We start from the raw sequence: 23,311 nt of genomic DNA on the forward strand, positions 1-23,311 counted from the left end.
TTCTGTGGGTCTGACCACACGCAAGCACATGCGTGCATACATTTCTACTTGTTTTCAGAGAAGGTTGCCCCCATCCAATCTCACTGGAAGGTCTAGTGACCACATGACCCGTATCTTCACACACTGTTCATTGACTTTCGCCCTCACTTACCAGCTATCACCTCCATTTATTAGGCACTTGTTGTGTGCTTGGTACTGTATTGTTTTACTTGCGTTCTCTCAGTTAACCTCTCATGCACGGATGCACTCTCGCCATTTTACAAGCAGGACACTAACCCAAAGCTCCATCAAGTCACCAGGCTGGAAAGCAAATGGTGGAGAAAGGACTTTACCCAAATACCACCACCCAGTGATACCTGTGAGATGTCCTGTCCTCTCACCCCAACCCAGGGGACAAGCACCAGAGCAGTTGAATCGTAGGTCCTACACAAGTTTACCTAATCTCACCACTATATAAAGCCCCAGAGTTCATGATCCCTGCATGCAAACCGTCCTGTGGGCTCTTTCTCTCCTCTAGTTGTGGCTGAAACAGCAGCGAACTGCAACTAATATTCAAAAATCTTTGCAAAGGGTAAAATCTGAACCTTTAGAGTTATAGATCTCAATGTTGGGAAAGGAACTTAAAATCTGTCTGATCCAGCTTCCAAAATAATATTTGAATGCCCTTTATGACAACCCTGGCAAATGCTTGTCCACCCCACCTGGAACCCACATTCTCTGGGCAACCCACTTAACATTTAACTAATTCTACCCAAAAGTGTTTTTCTCAAAGGAAGTCCCTGCAAGTTTCCAAGAACCCCTCAAAAGTGAGTCTACTCAATGACTTACACTTGACTGCAGTTTCGAATCACTAATGCACCAAGATGCCTTTTTTGCTGCCATAAAATTCACAGTGATGTCCACTGGTGACCATTTCCATGTCCAAGCCCCAGTGTGCCAGCTGCCACTCCATCCCTTCCTAGCCCACTCCAAAAAGCCTACTACAATGCAAGTGAGAAGTAACACTCATATTTTATAGGAATAATCTGGAACCTGCTCTACTTTTTTTAAGTGGGTATTTTTAATTGCCACACTTCATACCTAGCAGTGACACAGCAAGGTACCCACACAGAGAAGGTCAAGAAGGCACGTTGAAGTTCTTTCCACAGGACAGGGCTCAGGCAATGCACTCAGTTGCATCATCGCCCTTCCTGGGTCCCCCGATTTTCCAGCACGTCGGTTGGTGCCCCCCTGGCCCAGAACCACTGCAGTTTTCAATGGTATCGTTATGAATTGATCGGTGGTTCCTGTTTCCTCTTCACTTACAAACCCACATGTGTCACAAAGTCTCAGAATATTCCATTGTTCGCAAAAAAGTCACCATTTTAGAGTGGCTCTTTTGTTTATTGGGAGGAGCGCATTGGCTTTATAACTCCATCACGCTGACATACAACTGTGGAGGTGTATCTGGCTAGCCAGGGGACAGATGTGACGGCATCTTCACTCGCGAGGCCCAGATGGGCTCCTCTGACAACAGAGGTAGAGCTAAGAAGACAACACAGGCCTTTGTGTTGCCTTCACAGCGCTCCCCCACAAGACCACACTTCCTCCCACGTTTTCAAGGGCACATCGATATGAGATAAATGTGACTTTCTAAAAAAACACCTAGAAACTTGGGTGCCTAGCCTGCTTGATCTACAGACTTATCAAAGCTTGGGGGACTTGTCTTGGATGTTTTCTTCCAAGAGCTCCAGCCATTGATGTCCACACATTCAGGTACGTGCTCCTGTTCATGGCTGACCTGTACCTCGTGTCCCCTCCCCAAGGACAAGGTCTGCGGCTGTTCTCCACGATGTGTCTTTCGGGGTGGCTAACAGACACGTGCTGAGTCACACAGTCTGACACAGTCAGGTAATGGCATAATGGCAATGAAGGGCAGAGGTGGATGGCCAGGAGGTGAGCAGCTAGGAAGGAAGTGGCTCTTTCCGGGAAGCTCCCACACCTCTGGTTATGGTCGGCTGACCATTCAGGCATAGAGGTGACAGCCAAGAATGGGTCACAGCCCTTTTCTTCTCCCTTGTTGCTTCCGCAAACATTTTCTGTTGGTTTCTTCCCAGAGGTGTCTGGCCCACAGGCATTAGGCAACAGGAGGCTGAGCCAGCTGGAGCCCAGGCTCCCAGGGCTGGGGTCTCTCCCAGAGCCCCAGGACATCCACCTAGTGCAGGGCTTTTCCCACCTGGGACGTGCCGGGTGACGCCTGCCAGGGCAGCCGTTCTCTGACTCCAGCACGATCACAGCGACCGCAAGCCAGCCACAAGCCTCTCTGTCTTTGCGTGTTGGGGTTTGCTGCGACAGTTACAGACTCTGGGTCTGTGCTTCAAAGGGGGTCAGATTAAAATGTGCAAGAATCCCTGTACCTTGGAGTCTTCTTTCCCAAGGAAGTTAAAGGGAATGGCCTCAGGGAGGGTTTAGGGGGATGCTGGACGCAGACGATCGCCCCCCGTGAGCAAGGCGGGTCAGGCAGAGCTGCTGCCACCCCGGGTCCCACCTGTGCACCTGCCCCTTTTATGTGGGGATGTTATGTAGGGCAGTCTCTCCCCTACTCCAGCAGCACCCTCACCCCCCACCCTGCAGCCTGAGACAGGAGGAACAAGTTCACTTACAAACGCAGATTCGGTGTCATCTTGGCTCTGTCCCTGGGCTCTTCTGCGTGCCCACAGCTGCGTCAGACTCTGTGGAGGGTCAAAACTGACAGCGCCCAAAGAAACTGCTCAGACCTTTGAAACCCAGGTTGGAGATTAATCCTGAGGAATTATTAGTCTCAGTTTTATTAGCATTATATAATAGCATGATTTATGTATTTTAAAGATATTGAAAACAAACTAAATGATTGACAGTAAGAGAGATTTTAATAATTTGTGGTCCATTTATTTGGTAGGCAATTATTCAAAGCTTAAAAATTGTGGCTGTAAAGATTTTGTAAGAGACTCAGAGAATGTAAGTAAGTAAAGGAAAAACAGGACGTAACATTGCATTTACAGTAAGTGAGGTGAAGACGCGGCTTTAGGAAAGAAGCACAAGAAAATACACTCGAGTGTGCCCTGGAGAGACTAGAATCTTCTTTTCACCTTCTCTGGTGGGCCCTGCTCCCCCTTCCTCTCCCCTCCTCCACCCACACGCCTCCTTCCGTCTTCCCTGGACCAGTGGAACAATGAAAAGCCCACTCCCCAGACCCTGGGAGGAAACGGGGGCAGGGGATGAGGTTAGGCCTTTTCTTTCTTCATTTGCTCATTCATTCAATCACATATTCACTCTTCATTCACTTACTTGCTCCTCGACCTTGGGCAGGTGGCTTCTTGCCCCTAAGCCTCCATTTCCACTCCTTCAAATTGGAGATCACAGTCACCTGCCCGCCATAGGCCAGACCGCACACACAGCCGCCCAGCTGTGCACAAAGACACAGAGCAACGCGGCAGTTCCCGGCGTGTGCCGTGCCCGGTTAGCCATCTCTAGCGTTGTAAGCAGCTGCATTCATCTGCGCCTCGGCCTTGGTGTCTGAGAAACGGGGCCCTCGATACCTGGCCCGGGAGGTCATGCAGGTGCAGAGTGTGGCCAACGCAGTGCCCAGCAGGAGGTATTGGCAGTTGTTCCTCATCCTGGCTGTGCCCTCAGCCAAGCCCAGGGCGCCGCTTCCCTCCTCTCAGACTGGGTGGGGAGAAGAGGACGCCCAACAGGTCCCCGTGGCACCTAGAATACACTCCTGCTCTCTCCCTAGTTGCCCCCAGGCCTGCCATCTCCCCCAGGACCTCTGCACAGGCACATGCACACACTCTCCCACACACACACTCGCATGCACTCATGGACACACTCACACTCATGCACACCGCCCAAAGGCCCCCCTCCTCAGGCTCTGTGTCCCCCTCCCTCTGCCTGCACCCCCTGCCAGCTTCTCCTCAGCTTTCCTCCTGGACCACTCCCCCGATCATCTTACAAACACTTAGACAGCCCAGAAGGCTCCATGGGGTTCTCTGCCACCACGCTTCCTCACTTCTCATACTCTGTCATTCTTTCTTCTCTCTTTTTCCTTGTTATCTCGTCCGACTACGCCCGCAGCCTCAGAGACCACATGTGCTTCTGGCGTTGCTTAACCCTCTGCCCAGCACAATAAATATTAAATGAATGAGCAAATAAACATTACCTTTAAAATGAAAACGACTCAGGGACTCAGTCCTTATCCTCAGAGAACTTTAAAAATGATTGTGGAAAAGAACAAATATTGTATGATTCCACTTAGATGAGGTACCCAGAATGGTCAAACTCATGAGACATAAAGCAGAATGGTGGTTGCTGGGGGCTGGGGGAGGAGGAAATGAGGAGTCAGTGCTTAACGGGTATAGAGTTTCAGCTTGGGAAGATGAAAATGTTCTGGAGAAGGTTGGTGTGATGGTTGCAAGAGCAATGTGAATGTACTTAATGCCACGGAACTGTACACTTAAAAATGATTAAAATGGTAAATTTTGTTGGATATATTTCATCTTAATTTAAAAAAATTAATCATTGTGGAGAAAGATATAAATATACTAAATTGGAGAATTATGAGGCAACATCTGAATAAATGGCACAGACAATACAGGGCAAAAAGTCACACACACACCCACACTGCTGACTTTGGCCCCAAAAAGAAAAACGTCCAGTTCTGAAGGCTGTGTCTGGGGCGGAGTGTGGCTTTGCCCCGAGCATCGCTCCCTGAGAAGGGAAGTGAGCTATTTTTAAGTGTTCCATTTGTAAAAGTAATATATTTGCAGTAATAGACATTGCAGAAATTTAGATACTAAAAAAAAGAATGAGAGAATGGTATCTTGAAGTATTTTCTTCTAATATTTTTAAACATTTTTTACATAGTTATAATCTTGCTAAACGTATGTTTTATAAAGTATAACACAAGCATTTTCCTTGTTCCTACATAGTTTTCATAATTATAACACTTTATGATTTTAATGCTTAAATAACGTATTGAATGGATTCATAGTTTACTTAAATAGTCCTTATTTTTTTTCTGTTTTTTTCTCCCCAAATTCCTCCAGTACATAGTTGCACATTCTAGCTGTGGGTCCCTCCAGCCGCAGCATGTGGGACGCCACCTCCGAGTGTCCCCACGAGCAGTGCCATGTCCGTGCCCAGGACCCAAACCAAGGAAACCCTAGGCCGCTGAAGCGGAGCACGCGAACTTAACCACTCGGCCACAGGGCCAGCCCCAATAGTCCTTTATTTCTGAACAATTTGATTGCTTGCAACATTTAACATCTCTGTTCATACCCTATTGTGCCAAGTCTAAGATTATATCCACTGGAGAAATTTTCCAGATTGGAATTACTGAGCATATGGGTATAAACATTTTTAGAGCTTTTGGTACTTGGTATCAAATTGCTTTCCAGGTGGTCAGCAGGTACCGGCTTTACCCGACTCTCACCCACAATAGGTATCATCTTTTTTTTTTCCCTGCTGGGTTATAGGTGGGAAATACTTTTCCAGCATAGACATAATTTTGTTTTGGAAGATTGCTACATTTTTTAAAAACACTTTGTTTTTTTAGAGCAATTTGAGGTTCACAGCGAAATTGAAAGAAAGGTACAGAGATTTCCCATATACCTCCTGCCCCCACACACTTCTAGCCTCCCCCATTATCAACATCCTCCACTAGAGTGGCACATTTGTTACAATTGATAAACCTATATTGACACATCATCATCACCCAAAGTCCATAGTTTACATGAGGGCTCACTCTGGCTGTTATGCATTCTATGGATTTGGACAAATATAGAATAGCGTGTATCCATCATTACAGTATCATACAGAGTAGTTTCACTGCCCTAAAAATCTTCTGTGCTCCGCGTGCACATCTCTCCTTCCTCCTCGGACCTCTGGCAACTACTAATGTTTTTACTGTCTCCATAGTTTTGCCTTTTCCAGAATGTCATATAGTTGGAATCATATAATACGTAGCCTTTTCAGATTGGCTTCTTTCACTTAGTAGTGTGCATTTGAGGTTCCTCCATGTCTTTCCATGGCTTGATAGCTCATTTCTTTTTAGTGCTGAATAATATTCCTTTGACTGGATGTATCACACTTTATCCATTCACCTCCTGAAGGACATCTTGGTTGCTTCCAACTTGGCATTTATGAACAAAGTCGCTATAAACATTGGTGTGCAAGTTTTTGGGTGGACATAAGTTTTCAGATCCTTTGGGTAAATACTAAGGAGTATTATTGCTGAATGGTATGATAAGAGTATGCTTAGTTTTGTAAGAAACTGGCAAACTGTCTTCCAAAGTGGCTGTACCATTTTGCATGCCCACCAGCATTGGTTGAGTTCCTGTTGCTCCACATCCTCACCAGCATTTGGTGGTGTTAGTTTTTTGGATTTTGGCTATTCTACTAGGTGTGTAGTGGTATCTCATTGTTGTTTTAATTTGCGTTTCTCTGATGACATATGATGTAGAGCATCTTCTCTTATGCTTATTTGCCATCTGTATATCTTCTTTGGTGAGATGTTTTAAGACTTTTGGCCCATTTTTTAATTGGGTCATTTGTTTTCTTATTGTTGATTTTTAAGAGTCCTTTGTATAATTTGGACAACAGTCCATTATCAGATGTGTCTTTTGCAAATATTTTCTTCCCAACTGTGGCTCATCTTATCGCTCTCTCAACATTGTCTCCGCAGAGCAGAAGCTTTTAATTTTAATGAAGTCTAGCTTATCAATTATTTTTTTCGTGGACCGTGACTTGGAGGAACACAGCCTGTTAAACTCTGCATTTCGCAAGTGGCACATCTTTCCTTGTGGAACATAGACCTCCCTGCTGTGTTTGTAGAGCTGAAACACACAGCTTATGCTAGAAGCATGGCAGGAACTCAAACCCCAGCTAGGACACCTGGTTCATCTCCACCACGTGCCTGGGGGCATGAAAGGGCAGACTTATTCGGAAGTGGTAATCTAAGCACAGAGTTGCACAAAGCACTCAGGGAGACAGCAAGAGAGGCTGCACTGAGGCTCTTGGGCAGAGGCTCCTGGCCCAAGTCCCGGGCAGGCAGATGATCCAAAACCTGAAAGCAGTGCCCAAGGATGCACCGGCCCTCCAAAATGAGAGAGGAGCGGGGCTGGAAAAGGCAAAAGAATGAAGAGGGCAGGATGGGGTGGAACTAAGGAATTAAGCGGTGGGAAGGGAAGGGTGCAGGAAGCAGGGGACAGGGAGCAGGCACAGCACCTCCGAGAGGACTCCCCCTTTGGAGAGGATTGGTTACTGTGGGAGCTTTCCCCCACTGCAGCAGGGTCTTGCTAAAAATGAAACTGTGATTTTCTAAGGGTTCTGAAGGGGTTTGCCCTGGGAGGGAAGATGTTCCACTTGGGGGGTCTACACTGGCTTAAAAACAATCCCTCCACTTGCTTTCAGGCCCTGCTGCAGGGGGCCCCGCTTACCCTGTGTCCCGGCCTGGGCCAGGTCAGGAAGGAGCCTCTGTGTGATCTTAACTCCAGGCTGCCTGACGGGACAAGACCCCACCTGCTTCCTCACCACGAGAGGACCAAGAGGAATAAACCTCCCATCTGCCAGTGCTTCCCAGGCGCCAGGACTTAGTTATCTTATAACGGGAAGTTTGTACCTTTGACCAGCTTCGCCCATTTCTCCCACCTCCCACCCCTGCCTCTGGCAACCACCAATCTGTTCTCTGTTCCTATAAGTTCAGTTTTTTTAGATTCCCGATAAGTGAAATCATACAATGTTTGTCTTTCTCTCTTTGACTCATTTTATTTAGCATAATGCTCTCGAGGTCCATCCATTGTCACAGACAACAGGATTTCCTTCTTTTATATGGCCAAATGGTATTCCATTGTATATATAGACACCATATTTTCTTTATCCATCCATTGATGGACACTTAGCCATATCTTGACTACTGGAAATAATGCTCCAGTGAACATGGGGATGCAGATATCTCTTTGGGATAGTGATTTCATTTCCTTTGGAGATATACCCAGAAGTGGAATTGCTGAATCATATGGTAGTTCTATTTTTAACTTTTTGAGGAACGAAAATACTGTTTTCCATAGTAGCCGCACCAATTTACATTCCCACCAAGAGTGCACAAGCGTTCCCTTTTCTCCACATCCTCACCAACACCTGTTATCTTTTGTCTTTTTTTCTTAAAGATTGGCCCTGAGCTAACATCTGTTGCCAATCTTTTTTCTTCTTCTTCTTCTCCCCAAAGCCCCCCAGGACATAGTTGTATATTCTAGTTGTGCTGTGTGGGACGCTGCCTCAGCATGGCCTGGTGAGTGGTGCCATGTCCGTGCCCAGGATCCGAACCTGTGAAACCTTGGGCCGCTAAAGCGGAGCGGGTGAACTTAACCATTCGGCCACAGGGCCAGCCCCTCTTTTGTCTTTTTGATAATAGCCATTCTAACAGGTGTGAGGTGATATCTCATTGTGGTTTTGATTTGCATTTCTCCAATGATAGCTGTTGGCCATTTGTATGTCCTTTGGGAAAAATGTCTATTCAGTTTCTCTGCCCATTTTTTAAGAGGATTGTTTGTTTTCTTGCTATCGAGTTCTTCATATATCTTGGATATTAACCCCTCATCAGATACATGCTTTGCCTGGCTATTTTTGAACAGCCTAAATCTCGCCCGTACTCAAAGCCAGGAGGAGGATGGTTCCTTAACCTTGGAAATCGCAGTGCTCTGAACAGAACCTGGAACATAGCAGGTACTCATCATGTGTAATTATTTTATTATCCTGCTAAAGAGGACAGAGGTTTTAAATTTTTGTTTTAAATTACGAAATACATCAAATATAAAGAAAAGTAGCGGGGATCTAATGTACCGTATGGTGGCCACAGTTAATAATACTGTATTGCATATTTGAAAGTTACCAAGAGAATAAACCCTAAAAGTTCTCATCACAAGAGGAAAAAAGTTTGTAACTACATGTGGAGACATGTTAACTAGACTTACTGCGGTGGTCATTTTGCAATCTACACAAATATTGAATCATTATGTTGTATGCCTGAAACTAATATAATGGTATATGTCAATTATTCTTCAATAAAAATAAATACATAAAAGTACTGAAAGTCATATAATATATGCCCAGATATCCACTGTCAGATTTAGAAAATTTAACATTTTGCCAAATTTGCTTTAGTTTTTATTTCAAGAAATGAAATGTTAGTACTTACTTCACCCCCATTCCATCTTCCACTAACGCCCACCCCCCAGGCAATTTCTATCCAGAAGTTTGTGGGTTCTGCCTGTCCAGACTTTTTAAAAAATTTTTTTGAGGAAGATTAGCCCTGAGCTAACATCTGCTGCCAATCCTCCTCTTTTTGCTGAGGAAGACTGGCCCTGAGCTAACATCTGTGCCCATCTTCCTCTACTTTATATGTGGGACACCTACCACAGCATTGCTTGCCAAGCAGTGCCATGTCCATACCCAGGATCCGAACCGGTGAACACCAGGCCGCCAAAACTGAACGTGCACACTTAACCACTGCACCACCGGGCTGGCACCCAGACTTTTATATTTTTATACTTTTAATACTTTTATTATATAAGTATGCACTCATAAATAATGATATAATAATAAAAATATACAGCATTATTTTGCCTGTAATTTTATTTTTTGTGAATGATGTCAGATTGTGCACTTTAGAAATTTGCTTATTTCATTCAACATTTCATTTGTGAGATTTATTCCTGCTGATGCCTGTGGATCTGGTTCATTCATTGTGTTATTTAATTTACCATCATTTATTTATCTATTTTTATATTATTGGATATTTAGATTGTTTCCAATTTTTATTACAAATTTCCAGTTTCTGTTCTTTGTGCTTCCGTGAATACTCTTATAATTCAAAGTTTCTCAGTGGTGAACCTAGAAATGGAAGTGCTGGGGATGGGGCGGATGGTGAGCATCTTTGTTTTTACTAGATATTGCCCAATTGTCTCCAAAGTGGTCGTACCAACTTGCTTTCCCATCAACGTTGCATAAAAGTTCTTTGGCAGTTTCCTCACTCATGGCTGATGCTACTAGTCTTGTCAATTTTTGTTAATCTGGATATGAGTGATATCAATTGTTTTAATTTGCACTTCCCTTATTCAAGTAAGATTTAGTGTCTTTTTATTTGGAAATTGGCTGGGTCATGTACTTCGCTCATTTTTATTTAAGGTATTTGTCTTTGTCTTATTAATTTGTAATAGTCTTAGATACTATGCACAATGATCCTTTGTTCCTTCTATGCATTGCAAATATCTTTTCCTAATCTGAGATCTGTTCTTTAACATTGTACTGACTGGGTTTTATTCTACATTCTTTTTTTACAATTTTAATGTGGTAACATATTATCAGACCTTTAGGTTTGTGCTTTTATGTCTTGATTCTGCCCTTACCCTATGTCACAAAAAAAATTTTTTTTCAAAAAGTTTTAAAGCTTTGCTTTTCACGCTTAGTCTCTATTCTCCCTGGGATATAGTTTTGTGAATGAGATTTAGATGGAGATCAAGTTTTACATTTTTCCTACGTCGAAAGCCAATCGTCGCAGTGCTACTGACTGAATCCTTTACCCACTGATGTGTATAGCCATCTCTGACATCTTCATATATATCTTTTCTGGGCTATCTACTCTCTTCTATTGGTCATTATTGTTTAAATTACTACAGTTTATAAATCATGATATTTGAAAAAGTGAGTGCCCACTTTATCCTTCAGCAAAATTACCTTAGCTATTTGGTCCTCCATACTTACATAGGAATCTTATAATCAGCTTATCAAGAGAGTATGTTTGACATTTTGAGTACATCAAATCTGTATATTAACTGGGAAAAACTGACATCTTGAAGTTGAGTCTTCATGCCCAATATAATGTACCTCTGAGAGGAAGTTTCCATCAGAACAAACTCACTGACATTTTGGACAGACTGGCTGGTCTTCCAACACCAGCTGACAGCATCAACCTGCCTCATGACTCTGCTGACAGAAATGTTAAAGGCAAAAGGATGTCTCCCACAGCTATAGAGTCTTACATCCTTGATTCCAAATGGCAGGGAACTAATTTGCAGGTCATAACGCCACTGAAATTCACCTTGATTAACCTCAGTAATAAAATCCAGGGCAATGCCCAAGAGGGAAATGCCCATTTCCCCAAATGAGATTAACTTGCTTACTTTGGGGGCATAATTACAATAAGTGATTTCCTCTTTCTGAGGAGAATTCAGAAGAAACAGAAACAGAGTTTTCTGGCTTCAAAGTCCTGAATTAAATGAGGCTGGATCCCGTTGTAAGCATAGGCCTGCTGAATGCTGTAATCCTGGCTCTTTCCGTGTTTACGTTGATACAGCATCTGACTGGTTAACTGAGTCACAGAGAAAAATTATCCATCATTTTTTCACTTAACAATATATGTTCAACTTTGTACATATAAATGTATTGGCTTACTTTCAACTGCTGCATGCTATTCCTTCAGGTCAGTGAACCATAATTTAAACTCCCACTGACGTATTGATGAACATTGGGTTTTCTCCCAAAATTCACTTTATAGGCAGTGCTGCATAAACATTTTTGTACTTGCTTCATTGTGTACAGGTGTGAGGAAGCACACTTGTACAATATTTTTTTGCTGCACGCAGAGTTAGAAATAATGTTGCTCAGGCAAGAGCTAGAAAAACATTAATAAATAGTTATCTAGATGGATGGGTGGGGGAGGGGGATGAGAAACAAAGAAGAAGTGCAACAAATAGAAAACAGTTACAAACATGATAGATATTAATCCAACCACATTAATAATCACTTTAAATGTGAATGGTCTAAATATACCAACTAAAAGACAGAGATTATCAGAGTATAAAAAAAAAACAAGACCCAAACATATTTGTTAACAAGAAACTTACTTTAAATATAAAGACTCAGATGGGTTGTAAAGGGATGGAGAAGGCTATAGCATCCTAACACTAATCAAAAGTTGAGTAGTTATATTAATTTCAGAGAGGGCAGACTTCAGAACAAGGAAAATTATCAGGGAGGAAAAGGGGCATTATATAATATTAAAGGGGTCACTTCTCCAAGAAGGCTTAACAATCCTTAACGTATGCACCTAACAACAGAGCATCAACATGTGTGAGACCAAAACTGACAGGACAGCAAGGAGAAACAGACAAATCCACTATTATGGTTGGATATTTCAACACTAAGTAATTGACAGATCCAGCAGGCAGAAAATCAGTAATGAGTTAATTGATCTGAACAGCACTATCAACCAACTTGATTTAACTGATATTTATAGAACACTCCATCAAACAACAGCAGAATACACATTCTTCCCAAGCTCATATGGAACATTCACCAAAACAGACCCCATTCTGGGCCATAACACACACCTTAACAAGATTAAAAGAACAGAAGCCATACAAAGTGTGTTCTCAGACCACAGTGGAATTAAACTAGGAATCAATAACAGAAAAATATCTAGACAATTCCCAAATATTTGGAAATTAAACAACTTACTTCTAAATAACACATGGGTCAAAGAATAAGCCTCAGGAGAAATTTAAAAATATTTTGAACTAAATGAAAATGGAAACACAGCTTGTCAAAATATGTGGGATGCAGCAAAAGTGGTGCTTAGAAAGAAATTTATAGCATTAAATATGGATATTTAAAAGGAAGGAAGATCTAAAATCAATAACCTAAGCTTCCATCTTAGGGAATGAGAGAAGGAAGAGCATCTTAAAGCTAAAGCAAGGAGAAGAAAAGAAATAATAGAAATTACAGCAGAAATCAGTGAAATTGAAAAACAGGGAAACAACAGAGAAAATCAATTAAACTAAAAGCTGGTTCTTAGAAAAGATCAACAAAATTGACAAGTCTCTATCCAAGCTAACTAAGAAAAAAGAAGAGAAGACACAAATTACTAAAATCAGAAATGAAAGAGAGGACATCTTTACTGATCGCAGGGACATTAAAAGGATGCTAAAGGAATACTGTATGTAAACGGATGGGGCCACTTGTGTATGACAAGCCGGGCCATATCTCCTCTTTCTCAGTCCTGAAAAAAAGCAAAGGACTCCAGCTCCCCACGCCTTACCCCCACCCCTCCCTACCACACTCCCTTTATCTGAGGGAAATTGAAACAGGAATCTATCAATCCCAGGAAAGTTGTGTAATCTCACTGGGCATCACTTACCCCCATATTTCAGCCCAATTATCCTAAAACCTTCTCACTCTAAAAGTAAAAGTTAAACAAGGCTCCCTCCCCTCACCCCTACTCCCTCTACTCCGCACCCCCCTGGTCCTCCCCACAAAATTGTCTAAGCTTCAGTCCCCACAAGACCCCTGTCTACTCTGAGTAGACAGTACGCTGAAAGGGCTGCTCAAGTCCAGGGGCAGCGGAGACGGAGTCAGTCAGGGTGAACGTGAGGTATCTGGTTTGAGGGGCTGGATTTTTTTTCTTCTTTAATAAGGTGTTTTGCAGTAGAATAAACATAAACATAATTCCTAGAATGTAAGAACTAGAAAGACTAACCTCTTCTAGTTAAAAGTTAGAAAACAGAAGCACAAAAGGACAGAACAGACAATCTGCATACGAAAAAGAAAATTCAACTGATTGTCAGACCTGCAGAAAAAAAGAGCAACCTCAAAACTCAGAGCACATTTAAAGAATTATCCCCGTTTCTTACCTCTCTCAAAAAAGAAGTCTTATTTTTTGTTTTTCTTTTTTAAAACAATTTTATTCAATGCATTTAAACTAAAAAAATAAATAAATAAAAAACGAAGCAAAGTTCACCATTTTTTTTTATACCAGGTGCAGACCAGGGTTCAGTGAAACAAGCAATCTCATGCGGCCGCCAATAGTCTGTGTTTGTCAAACCCTTGAGACCAATTTGGCTTTCCAGGCCATTCCCTTCTGAAGATCCAGACCAAGAAAATAACTCAAAATGTATAAAAAGATACATATGCCAATAGGTTTTTTTGGTTTATCATCTTAACAGCCACGTGGTTTTTACACTTCAAAATATCACTTTAAGATATGGAAATAAAATAGTCAAAGAGTACAAATTTCCAGTTATAAGAGGAATAAGTTCTGGGAATGTAGCATACAGCACGGTGGCTATAGTTAAGAATACTGTATCGCGTGTTTGAAAGTTGCTAAGAGAGTAGATCTTAAATGTTCTCAACACACACACACAAATGTAACTATGTGAGGTAGATGTGTTAATTAATCTTATTGTGGTAATTATTTTGCCATATATACATATCTCAAATCATTATGTTGTATGCCTTACACTTGAACAGTGTTATATATCAATTATATCTCAATAAAGCTGGGAAAAATTTTTTGACTATATATTTTATTTTTTTATTGAGATAACATTGGTTTATAACATTATATAAATGTCAGGGGTACATCATTGTATTTCGATTTCTGGGTAGACTACAGTGTGCTCACTGCCCAAACACTAATTACCATCCCCCACCATACACATGTGCCCTGTCACCCCTTTCGCCCTCCACCCTCCCCCCTTCCCCTCTGGTAACCACCAATCTAATCTCTGTATCTATGTGTTTGTTTGTTGCTGTCAAAAATTTTTTAAATAAATAAAATATATAAAGCACGACCTGTTAGAAATATAAAAAGGAAATGGTAAATCCACAAACATATTTTGAAAACCTACAGCCTTTTCAGGGATTAACAGATCAAGTAGATAAAAATAAAGAACACAGCAGGTATGGATAATACGTTTAACTACACTTGATCTATATAGAATTTTGTACTCAATCATTCATTTAAAACTATGCGTAAAGCTATTTACAAAATCAACCATCAATCAAAAGCTCAATAAATTCCAAAAAGCATAAATATAGGCCACATTCTCAGATCACAGGGCAATAAAATTATCAGCAAATGGGGAAAATCTGTCCACTTAAAAAATTGTAACACCTTTTAAGAACCCTTAGGGTAGCTAAGAAATAAAAATTGAAATTACATACTATTTAGAAACCACGGTATCATAATGAAAAAGTAGATACGACCTAAATGTCCAACTAATTGGGAATTAATTGAGCAAAATGAACCTAATAGTATGCTGATATCAGGGAGATTCACGAAGAACATGTTATAAAAGAACTATGTATGAGCTAAACATTTTTTAAAGCAGCCTGGAAACCTGAATAGGAAATACGATGACAATGATGGAAAAAAATTTAAAGTACATATGTATAGGATTCGATCAAAAAAAGACAAAACAAACACACCAAAATGCTAAGTGATTATAGTTCCACATTGGCAACAATGAGCAATTATTTTTTATTTTCTTTTTATTTTATATTTTCCAAAATATTTTAACCTAAAAAAGAAAGCAAAACTGTTTTTGTTTAAATATTAATTGTGTTTTTTGCTTAAGTATTAACTGTATACATCTGAGGCAGAGAGAGATTTAGGGATTTCAAGTCACAAATTCAGCGCAGGGCCCAGGCCCCCACTCCACCCAGGCCCCGCACTCCCATTTCTGCGTCTGATCAGTTCAAGACTCGTGTGAACACCAAAAACGATGATTCACATCGCTAGAAGAAACAGGCTGAGCCTAATGACTTGGGCTCTGGTTCCAAGCACCGCCAGGGCCAGCGGGGAGCTGGGCCTTCCAGGTAAGCTAAAACCAAGATCGGAATGAAATCCGTGAAGAGCCCAAAGGAACCTCAGAAGGGCCCTGGCTCCTGCAACCTCCCGTCTTAGTGCTCCGAGGCTTTCCCCTCTCCCAGACCCGCCCGAGCCCAGCGCGCGCGAGGCCCCTGCCCTTTCTGTGCACAGCGACCTCCGCGTTCTGCGCAGGACACCAGGGCCCGGACGCTCTACCTGCCCGCAGGACATCGCCGAGCCCCCACGACCCCGTCGGCTTCCCGCCCCCGGGGCCCAGGGCCCCCTCTGGGGGCTGCAAGTCCGCACAAGCGAGCGAGAGGACCCTCGGCAGAGCTGTTTCTGCCAGGGGACCAGCAGACCGCGGCCAGGCCACCCTGGGTGGGGCTCCCGGTGCCCAGGACTGCCCAGGATCTCCGGTCTGGCCCCCCACGATCTCCAGTGGGTCCCTTTTCATTTTTTGACAAGCGAGCGAAGGAGAATTGGGAGAATTCCCAGCCTGGCCCAAAGAAGAGAGGTTCCCAAATTGGGGACACCTATCCACCATTAAAGCTTTGACATTCTAGCTCTTTCTACGGATGGTGCCTTGCACAGATGGTTAGGACTATTTGGTAGATATTTGAGGGCTGGGGGGAGGCTGGGAGTCTACCCTAAATCTCTCCCCGTTCTATCTTGGGCCAGAAATTCCATCTTTAACCAGTCGTTTGATCGTCTGCCAAAATGCAAATCCCGCCCATCACCCCCAATAATAATCTTGGTCGCCAGAGAAAAGTAGGACTTTAGAGGATTTTGTAATAGGACAGGTAACTAACTCTTGGGAGTCGGGTGGGGATCCTGAGAAAGGCGAGGACCTGAGCCACAGCCGGAGAGACAGGGGCTAGGTGGAGACCTGAACAGGGCTGGACACCGGGTGGCGGGGAGAGAAGTGCACCTGCTTCGGTTTTGCTTGTAGTCACGCGCGGGCTGAATTCCGATTCCCTCCCTACTCGACCCCAACTGAGCCAAAACTAGAGCAACATCGCCCCCTGCTGGTCTGAAAGCGGCGGCAGATTTTATCCAAGGGGAACCCCGCTCGGGCGTGATGGGGCATGTCCTAGGCTGCTAGTCCCAGCTCAGACGTGGTCTCCACAGTTACTTGTAGCAAAATGCTCCCCCTCCCTGGGCTTCCGTTTTTCTCCCCCTATAAAATAAAAAAGTGTTGGACCGGATCTTCTCTGAGTTCACTTCCAACTCCGATTCTCGATCCCTTCTTCCTCCTCACCAGGTGCCCTCACACGGCTTCTTCCCCCTTCCCCCACGCCGGGGTCCTGCCCGCCCCACTCTGGGACGCCAGTGTCTGCCTCGGTGCTCCCCGCGGAGCTCTGTGCCGGGCGGGTGCCGCCGCGGAAGGCCCAGGACCTGACCCTCGTTACGGGCCGCTGTCTCCTGCGGTAAGAGGAGGAAACGTGCTAGCCGCCTCTGATCAGGGCCTTGCGGTGCATAGAAAAATAAATTCCTGTGACAAATGATGCGGGGGGATCCGGGCCTTGATCAACCAGGGTGGGTATTTTAGACGTCTGCGAGGCTGGCCCGGAGAGTTGTACAGAATGAATGAGCTACTGGGAAGGGAAGGGAGTGCAAGCTCCTGACAATGGCTGCAGTGAGCCGGCCCCCACTCACCTCCTCCCTAGCATCAAGGCTGCTTCAACGGGCCCCGTTGGCGCTGGGTTCCCCAGACACGCTCCACTGCTTTCGGCCATCGGGCCTTGTAAGCGCCGGGCCTTCAGCTGGCTGCCCACCCCCAGCCCACCCCCAGCCCACCACGCCGGCTTCTTCGCCTCCTTTAAGACTGAGTGTAGGCACAGCCGGCTTTAGTCGCCCTGGTCGTCCTCCCAGTCGTTCCGCCACACCCCCCCCCCCCCCCCCCCCGCCTGGGGCGGCCGGTTGGCCTGTGCGCCTGTCCTCGCTGCACGCACCACATCCTGGCACCCTTATCGTGGCATCACGTGTTCCTTTGTCTGCCCCCTTTGCTGAAGTGTCCCTCTGCGCTGGGACCTGCAGCACAGGCATCGGCACCAGGGCGGCGGCAGGCCATGATGCAGGTCACCATGCAAACCCCGCCTGCACCCCAGCTCCAGGTAGCTCCTCTCCGCTGCACAACCTCGTGGGGCGCCAGGGAAACACGATCTCCTCTGTCCAAGTAAGAAGCTGACTTTGGGGCATAGGGGAGATCCCATTTCCTGGCTCCGCCTCTGGGCACAGGTAGGACCTTTCCCGATGGACAGTTTACCTCAGTGTCTGAAGTAGGGAAGAAGCAGCTCATTTCTCTCCTTCCTGCTGAACTGAGAAGTGCATCCTGAGACATCCTCTAATGCCCTTCATCCCACCCACACCAAAACAGAGAGAGTGAGGAGGAGCTGGAGGAAGGGAGGGAAAGCCCTTGGCTTCTCCTTTCCTTTCCTTTCCAAGCTCCGCCTTTTCTGCCGTCCTCTCTCCAGGTCCACACCTCCCCTCCTCCTCTTCCCAGATGAGAAAACTCCTATAAATGGGTCACTGTGCCACAGGACGAGTTGGAGACTTTTCCACCCACCCTCAGGCTCCGGTGGTTAGCTGGTGGAAACAATCGCCCTCCGCTCGTGCGATGTTTCCATTTGCGTCCTCTGGCTTCCACAGCTCACCCCACAGATAACCGAAGAGAACCGCTCAGATCCCCTCAGAAAGTTGCATGGGGGGCTTCCCACTGGCAAGGCCACAGTTTCCATTTTGGGTAAACTGTTTCAAGAGAACAGGTTGTCTCACTTAAAAAAAGAAAAGAAAAGAAAAAGAAGAAATGTTTGATAGGTTTATTTTGCCTCACGATGTTTTTTGCCAGAGCCTTAACTGTGAATACAACAGGACTCAGGATGGCTGGCAAACGAAAAGGAGAGCTGAAGCCTCATGTGGTTGTTGAAATTAGTAGTACACAATTGGTTGGAAAGAAATCAGGTTCTCTACTCACCAATAAAATTTATGTTTTAAGTAATGTGAGTTCTGGAAGGCAGGGATATTACCTGGTGTGTGGAAGTTACTTAAACATTGTTGATGCCCAACAGAGCAGTGGGCAAAGAACGCAGACACTTTTCAGAAGGGGCCAAATGAATGGGCAACTGACAAGATGCTCTATGTCAATCTTGATAAGGGGATGTAAGTTTAAACAACAAGAAGATGCTAATTCACACTTATCAGATTGGCAGAACTGAAAAGACTGACAAAACCAAAAATTATAAAGCATGTGGATAAATGGAAACTCATCCACAGCTGGAGTGAGTATAAACTGGTATCATCATTTCGGAGAGAAATTTGCCAATAGCTATGGGGGTTAAAGAGAAGCACATGCTTCAAGTCAGTCATTCCTCTCAAGGTCAACATCCTCCTTAAGTCCTTCCTATCCATTCGTTCTTCTTCATCCGACACCCTAGAGAAAATCTTGGACGTGGACTCTTGGGAATATGTACAAGAATCTTCACCATAGCATTGTTTATAATGGAAAAACTGGAAACAGCCTAAAGGTCCATCCACAGAGGAATGGATAAATAAACAGTGTCAGTTGTCATCAATTGTCATAAAAAATCTCATTATTCTGGTTTCTTCCCCAAATATGAAAGACTATGTACTCCCTTGCACATTAAAAAAATTTTTTTTCTTGTGGTAAAATATACATAATATGTTTACCATCATAGCCATTTTAAATGTACAGTTTAGTGACATCAAGTACATTCACGTTGTTGTGCCACCATTGCCGCTATCCATCTCTAGAACTTTTTTCATCTTGCAAAACTGAAACTCTATAATCCTCCATTCCCCCTCCCCTCAGCCCCTGGCAACCACCACTGTACTTTCTGTCTCTAGATTTTGACTTGTCTACGTTATGTAAGTAGAATCACACTGCATTATTCTTCTCATGATGGGCTTGTTTCACTCTGCACAATGTCCTCAAGGTTCATCCATGTTGCAGCGTATGTCAAAATTCCTTCCTTTCTAAGGCTAAATAATATTCCGTTGTATGTGTATACCACATTTTGCTTATCCATTCATCCGTGAGGGGACACTTGGGTAGCTTCCACATTTTAGCTCTTGTGAATAACGCTGCTGCGAATGTGGGTGTACCCCTTCATTCAGTTTTAATTTGACATCAAACATTTTTCATCATAAATAGCTGTAAGGCATATAATTTCCAATGTCTTATAAGGATTAATAATTTAAAATAAAACCTTTACATCAATATTTTTAATTGTTTCTGACAGAATATGAATAAATAATATATCAATTTTATGTCAACCATCACTCATTTTAAAAATACAAGAACAAGTTCTTCTTTAACTTTTGGAAATTTTTCATGATTCCCTTTTCTCCCCAAACTTACGAATTCTATCCCACTTCCTCCATAGAACTTTATTCTAATGTAATATGTTCTTATGCTTGAAGATCTTTTATTGATCATAATTCTCTGCCAAAGAAGTATGTGAAATGAAACTTTAATTTCCTGTAACCATAAATTTATAAGTATTGAAAATTTATTTAGATTATGCCATCATTACAACTATTAGTAGTGGACAATTGTTCAAAAATAACATAAATAAATTATAAATCTTGAAAATTAATTATTCAACATAAAAAGTAACCTTTGGTGATATCGTGCTATAGTTAAGCAAGATGTTACCATTGGGAGAAACTGAGTGACGTGTATACGGGATCTCTCTGTACTATTCTTGTAACTTCAGTGTCAATCTACAATTATCTCAAAATAAGAAGTTTTATAAAAAAGTAACTTTGAGGAGAAATTCAGCTCTTAATGAGATAGGGAACAATTAGTTAATGAACCCACCAGATAATATTACTTATTGCTTAGAATGAAACAGGGTTCAGCATCGATTATTTTCCTATTTTTTGTTTTGTTTTTTTATACAGCACAAGCACTGAGAAATCTTGTTCCCATAAATAGTTGGTTTTGTTATAGTAGTCACTAAATGTTTCAACTTTTTCCCATTTTTTTTGGCAAAAAAAGAATACCACAACAGTGAGCTATCATCAAAGGTAATGTTGATGATCCATTAGTGGCTGTATTAGTTTCTAGGGTTGCTGTGACAAAGTACCACAAACTGGGCGGCAGAGACAACACAAATGTATTGTCTCACAGGTCTGGAAGCTGCAAGTTCAAGCGCACGGTTTTGCTGAGTTAGCTCCTCCTGAGGGCTATGAGAAAGCATCTGTTCCATGTTTCTCTCCTAGCTTCTGGTCTGTTGCTGGCCATCTCTGGGGTTCTATCAGCCTGATTTCTGCCTTTATTTTCACTTGGTGTTCTCCCTGGGTGTGTGTCTGTGTGCAAATTTCCCCTTTTTATAAGGTCGCCAGTCATTTTGCATTAGAGCCCACTCTAATGATCTTCTTTTCAACTTGATTACTTCTGCAAAAACCCTGTCTCCAAATAAGGTGACATTCTGAGACGGTGGAGGTTAGGACTGCCACGTTTGAATTTTGGGAAGACACAATTCAACCCATAACAGTTGCCGATTCTAATAGGTCTCCTTTCAATTGTGATGAAAGCAAAGACTTGGGAACTCCTGGCCTGCACGAGGCTTGGTTGCCGTCTTTAGAGTTATCCTCTTCTCGGTTTCTGGAAACCCACTAAAACAGCCTTTACCAAAGTTTACCAAGTAGCTGCCCAGTGTACTGTTCTTCCCTCACCTAGAAGCAACTGCCTACACGATGAGCTTAGAATGGGTCGGGGAAATAGAAATATTTTTAATTTCAATACAAATTTACCAAAACAGTACTTTGATAAAATGTTTTTAGCTTATCATAGACTTTAAACTTTGTTATCAAAACTTTGAAAATGGAAAGTAAAAATACTTCCGACTGACCTCATTGGCAAAGGCAGTCTTCAACGCCAAACCAGTTAGCAAATCAGTCTTCCTTTCTGTTAAAAAAAGAAGTCTGCTTCTTTTTGCCATCGTAACAAACATGTTCACATGTATCCTGTAATAACTGTCTGGCTTCTGAACTCCAGCCCCACAGTTGAGAGGTGGGTTGAGTGAGGAGGCCCGGGAATCAGCCATAAGGAGCTTCACCTCCAGCATTTCTCCCAGACACCCTCTTGGCCAGGATCTCAGGCACCCTCCTCAGAAGAATGCATTCTTTGGCAATTCCTAAGGGAATGGACATGAAATGAAAGATATTTATGTGTTTACCTTTGATTGCTGCTCTGGAGGGTTTTGCACCTCCTGGGCATTGCACTGCAATGAGGTCCAGGAAGGTGGGAGGGTTGCCTTTCTGTTTTAAAGCAGGAAATGAGCAATCACGAGAGGGGAGGTGGGAAAGTGTATCACCGTGAAGACCGAACACAGCGTGTGTTCTTGGGCAGACCCATCTTAGGAAAAAGGACCAGTGGCAGTTGAGGATCTCAAAAATGAGTCTCTTGAAATTATGTGTATCCCCATGGGTATGAATACCCTGATCTGAGGACCACTGAACTGTAGTATATTCACAAGATAATACTACTATACAGCATTTAAAGTAAATGAACTAAATCTACATGTCTCACATGTCAAACTCAAATACATACAATATGATAACATTTCTGTATATTAGACATTCTCAAAAAATAATATTATATACAGTTAATACATACAAACATATATAGTAAAGTCATTAAAACAGAAAGGGTGAGTTGAAAGTAATAGGATAGAAAAAAAAATATCATGCAAAGAGAAAGTATAAGAAAGCTGGAGTGGCCATACGAATATCAAACTTGACTTCAAAACAGTATTACCAGAGATAAAGAGGGACATTTCATGATAGTAAAAGGGTCAGTTCATCAAGAAGACAGACCAATCCTAAATGTGTATGCACCCAATAATAAAGCTTCAGTTTGTGAGGCAAAAATAGACAGAATGAAACAGAGAAAGAGAAAATCCAGAAGCACAGGTGGAAATTTAACATCCTTCTTTCACAAAAATCCAAATTTTGCTTCTGGGGAGGAGGCAGGGGGCTTGGGGGGGGTCCGACTGTATCTGCAACATTCATCTGAAGCAAATACGACAAAAATTAGTTCTGAGGGATGTTTTCTGAGTAGCCTAGGGGTGTTTTATATTATTTGCTGTATTTTTCTGTGTTCAGATGCCTTCACAGCTTAAAAAAAGAGCAAATGGAAGAGACAAGTGAACAATGAATGAAGTCCACACGTCACCGTCACCTCATGTAACAGGACTTCTACAACTCCCCACCCATCCTACTCTCTCTCCTCAGCGTTCCTCCTTATCATGAGTCTTCTTCATGTTTTCATCTCCCAATAACAAACACGTGGGAGTGGGTTTCATTATGTGGGTCAGGTGCCGGGCACAGGCTTATAATCTCTTCCTACCACAGGCTTGCAGTCCCAAACTTGAATGCCTTCCGATTTCTCCCTTAGATCCCAAACCTGCAGCAGCCACCTCCCCATGAAGCCTTTCCATCTTCTCAAGCCCCATCCTGAATTTCCTATACCATCTGGATTCTGTGCCGGTATTGTCTTCCCTCTCCTTAAATGTGGGCCTTCCTTAAAGGTTCAATATCCTCTTCTGCCTCTCCCTTCTACACTACCTCCTGAAATCCCATTAAACATTCATAGTGCTGATCCACGTCTTAACAGCTTATCAA

At 43.2% G+C, this 23,311-nt stretch overlaps 1 long non-coding RNA gene across 1 annotated transcript in view; it reads right to left on the minus strand.

The window, feature by feature from the left end:
- LOC106838580 (uncharacterized) overlaps window positions 1–23,311 on the minus strand; it is a 28,115-nt gene that overhangs the window by 2,555 nt on the left and 2,249 nt on the right. Inside the window, exons 2-3 of the long non-coding RNA XR_011503892.1 lie at window positions 2,643–21,822; window positions 152–300 (exon numbers count right to left, since the gene is read on the minus strand). This is a non-coding gene — a long non-coding RNA (uncharacterized lncRNA). The remainder of the gene's footprint in view (window positions 1–151; window positions 301–2,642; window positions 21,823–23,311) is intronic.

Source organism: Equus asinus, chromosome 6 (assembly GCF_041296235.1).
Source record: "Equus asinus isolate D_3611 breed Donkey chromosome 6, EquAss-T2T_v2, whole genome shotgun sequence".
Taxonomy (NCBI): domain Eukaryota; kingdom Metazoa; phylum Chordata; class Mammalia; order Perissodactyla; family Equidae; genus Equus; species Equus asinus.